The sequence below is a fragment of the Sander lucioperca genome, chromosome 1, assembly GCF_008315115.2.
Source record: "Sander lucioperca isolate FBNREF2018 chromosome 1, SLUC_FBN_1.2, whole genome shotgun sequence".
NCBI classification, from domain to species: domain Eukaryota; kingdom Metazoa; phylum Chordata; class Actinopteri; order Perciformes; family Percidae; genus Sander; species Sander lucioperca.
Window position 1 is genome coordinate 2,045,434 of NC_050173.1, and position 4,153 is coordinate 2,049,586.

The 4,153-nt window shown below is 40.2% G+C and overlaps 1 long non-coding RNA gene across 1 annotated transcript; it reads right to left on the bottom strand.

Annotated features, from left to right (window-relative positions):
• Window positions 1-1,267: 1,267 nt before the first annotated feature.
• Window positions 1,268-3,825, bottom strand: LOC116042220. The gene is made up of 6 exons (XR_004103158.2): window positions 3,560-3,825; window positions 3,078-3,177; window positions 1,862-1,951; window positions 1,643-1,777; window positions 1,424-1,497; window positions 1,268-1,318 (listed from the first exon to the last, which is right to left on the bottom strand). It is a non-coding gene; the product is annotated as an uncharacterized LOC116042220 (long non-coding RNA).
• Between the last annotated feature and the right edge of the window lie 328 nt (window positions 3,826-4,153).

The following is a 4,153-nucleotide window of genomic DNA, read 5'->3' on the forward strand; positions in this document are numbered from 1 at the left end:
GTCCTGTAAATTTTCAACTGTAGAAAGAACTACTGTATTGGGTACACCGCTTCCAAAAAGTTTGGCTATGATGGAGGCACACATATCTTTGCTGTGAGTTGAAACTGAAGGGCCTGCTTCAACATTTTGGCATTGTGATGAAGTAGAGGGTGTTTCATCATTCAAACACTGTGAATTATTGTGCAGTTGAATGTCATAGTTGGAAGGGGTTTCATGAGGTCAGTTTTTCTCAATTGCTAAAACACTAAATCCCATTGGCTGAACAAAGTTCTCAGTTGCCTGAACTCATTTAGCTAATTGTGCAGTCAGTTATCGTCAGTAGTCAGTAGACTTTTCAGCAAAACTCTAAACACATTCTGCACTCTAATGCATATGTCATCCATACTGGTAAACACAAGTGGCAACAATCAAATACAAATAGAGAACACATGTCATTTATTGAACACAACCACTCAAAATTGATTTCACTTGTTTTAAATGATGTGACACAACCAATATAAGCCAGTTCAGAGAGCAAACAGGTTGTTGAAGGTGGGAAGGAGAAAGTCTGAGAATGGATATTTGAAACAATGTGAGAGGACGAGTGCGTATGCGAGGTGTCAGGGCTGGATACGGCACACAATAATTAACAGCCCATAACATAATTTTCAAAAAACACCATATTTTTGTTGTACTGCACCGCTCTCTCTCACTGCTGCAGATCCTCTTTTCACCTGGTCTCTGTTTTAGCTACAGAGTGAGACCTCTTTTCTTCTTCTGTACTATCTTTGATTGCACTTGCAGTAGCTCAGATGTAGATCATGTCAGCTAGCTAGCTCCATAGACAGTAAAAGAAAGGCTGTTTCTACAACTTCGGTCAGTTACAAGGCAGGATTAGCTGGGAGACTTCTAAATGAGGGCGCACATGTAAGTAGTTCTTTTGTAGATTATGGTGAACTTGTGTGTGTTGTAGCAGTGCTTTGCTATTGAGAACGAGGTAGCATGCTAGCGTTAGCATGCTAGCGTTAGCATTAGCATGCTAACGCTACGAGCTAATGGTTGCGGTTAGCCTGCTCGTTTTGGCTTGTGACATCACAAGCCGTGCCGATTTTGCCGAACAGCTCACCCAGAGACTGAAGGCAGGACACATTCAGAAACCGTATCTCACTCTAAACAGCATGAGCATGAGAACAGATTTTTTTCAAAGTTTGTTATGTGTGTGGAAGCACCAGAGACACAACATAACACCCCAAATCCCAGAAAGTGATTTTTTCATAATATGGGCACTTTAAACTTGGAGAGTAAGGCCCTTCACTTTCTTGCCGCAGGACAGTAACATCTGAGGATCACAAAGACAGGATACAGGGCACATTAATCAAAAAATCAACCACCACAGATGGTAATTTTGTATTTAATTATAAACATTTTCTATAATCCTGCCTACTGCAAGGTGTAAATGTCACAAATTCTGTCAGGTCGGCACAGTCGTGTTTGTGAAAGATTCTGATAGTGGGATCTCTGAAATGCAGATACAGGAGAGTTCACATACTACTACCCTACTACTTTTTGGATTGTTTTGTTATCTGCTACCTGAGAATATCAGCCAAACATTAAATAAGTTTCTTTCAAAGTCAAAATACCAGTCGCCCAAGTGTCACCTTACCATTATCAGTGTAGATGACAAAACACACTTCTTTGGCTGTTGCAAGTTCTGGAAAGACATCCTCATCCACCTCTATGCCTTGCTCATCTGTGACTTTTAGCAGTGTACTTTCTGCTATGAGAAACTTCTGCTGCACTGAATCATAACAACCAACATTTCATTAAAAATGTATTACTTCTTCCTCTTTAATAACTTTGTAAGAAAACATACATCCCTTACCTGCACTGGTAAAGTCTGAGAAGCTGACTTCTTCCATTTTAACATATTTCTTTTTCCCTCTGCATTTTACCTTTATCAACAGCTTGGCCACTTAAGGAAAAAAAAAACCTTTATTTTGATAAAGTCTTTGCGATAGTCGGTATTCAATGTAAAGGCCTTACACACCAGGGACGTTTAGTCGTCAGGAGTTAGGAGTCAAAGTATCTTTATTAGTCTCCCTATGGAGAAATCTGTTTTGGATACTGGGAAAAAATGCTGAAAGAGTTACAACAGAGACACTACCGAGCCCCCCTGGGGTCAGCTGAGGAAAAAAAAACTAAACCAAGGGGCCGGAAACAAACTTATTTTTTAAAAGTAAGTGTTGTAGTACAACTAGCGGGAGACAAGTTATAATTGAGGTAAGTTTGGAGACACTACCTTATTTAATCATTAAATTAATAGATATTTTTGTGTCGGTGTTGTAGTTTGTAGACTGTCCCTAAGCACTCGTCTTACTGCAGTCTCACCGCTGGTTGCTACTAGAGACCAATGTTATTTCTCTCTCACATTAAAACTCCTAGTCATATGCTACACTGTTTTGCAGAGGGAATTAAATTCACTGAGTATTTCACTAAAAGGAAACTCAATAAATAGCTTACAGTAGCTAGTGTTAGCTTTTCCTGCTTCGGGGAGGAGACGGGGCTGGAGTTTCTGGAGCTAACCCCCGTCACTCCACTCAGCAGCCGGGGGAACGAGACATTGCTAAACGACTCTCCTCTGCTCCGATCGCTCTCTCTCGTCCGCTCACACCGCATCTCCCGTCCCTTTCTCTCTCTCTTTAGCAGCGTCCCACCGACGTGGCAGCTGGCGTGAATATCCGTAACCTTTATTGAAAACTGTCGCAAATTCGCATCGCTGCCGGTGTGAATAGTTTTGATGCGAAATATTCGAAGGCGATTATTTTGCCTTTTTCGTCACGCCCCCGGTGTGTAACGGCCTTTACGGTATAAATTGTATAGCATCATATTTACCCATGGACATGTTCAAGTATTGTGTTAGCCCAATTACGTTAGCCTGACGTTAAATCCAGATAACGTTAGCTAAACTGTTGGTAAAGTTTTGCAGCTGAGACGACCATGTACCCGCCATTTACTTAAAAATAGGCACTCCAACTCAGGAGACACGTTGCTGGCGAGGCTGTTGTGTAATCAGAATTGTAGGACAATGTATGCTTTACCTGTTCTATTCCTTCAGGGTAGCAAGGTCAAGTCATTCCTTCAGTGTAGGTCCGTAAACGTTATCGTCCTTAGCCGTACAGTCTACCGCTTAACAGTAATCTAAAAGAAACAATGCAAGTTCAGTAAATTGATAGAACTAGCAAAACACACAGACACCGAAGTAATGAGGAGTATAACGTTGGTGTTAATTTCCTGCAGTAAGTGCGTAGCTAGCTAAGTTACGAGTAAAATACGACAAATCATGAAGTTATATTCAGCACATTCAACAAATTTGGGCCACGCATTAAACTCGGCAGCTAGCTAGCTAGCTAAGTTAGGTAGCAAGTTTTTCCTAGCAAAAAATATACTAATGTGTTACACTGACAAGTTAGTCGTTAAAACTAAAGAAAGGCGGTATATAAAGACAGTACATTTACAAGAGAGTCCTTTACAGCCTAACATAATGTTATAATTTGAGAAGTAAAATGGCACGTTACCTTACCTGCCTCACAACGAAGTCCAAGTGAAGAATGTTCGGCGCGGCAGCAACAAAGCTGTAACGTTAATGTTATGAATCAACACCAGGAGTAGTTGAATCACGTTCCTCAACACCCAATGAATGAATGCCGAAATATAACACCATCAAAGAGTATCCCTTTACAAAACCTGTAGTCTAATTTAGAAAATAAACTCAAAAATCTAACAACACTTTTTTTTATCTAACTCCATATTATTCAACTCCAGAAATTTGCTGTGTACATTCAAGTTAAAGTGGTGTGAGAAGTGGTTCAACTTAGAAATTGCAACTATAAGGACTCAGCTCTATTAACCTTGCATTACAGTGCTTAGCCTACATGTTTTGGGGATGAATTTAATGTGCTGATGGTGTTTCTGGTTGTTACATGCTACAAGGTGTAAAGGGGAATCTAACTCCATTAGGGAGTGAATAAGTTTTGAGTATAAGGTGAAAGAAAAGAACAACATAAGTTTAAGTAGGCCTACTCCTCCAAATCACAGAGAACACAGATGGGATGAGTTATATTTTGAATGTGCACAAGTTTTGAACATGAGCAGAAATCTTGCTCAAACACATCTG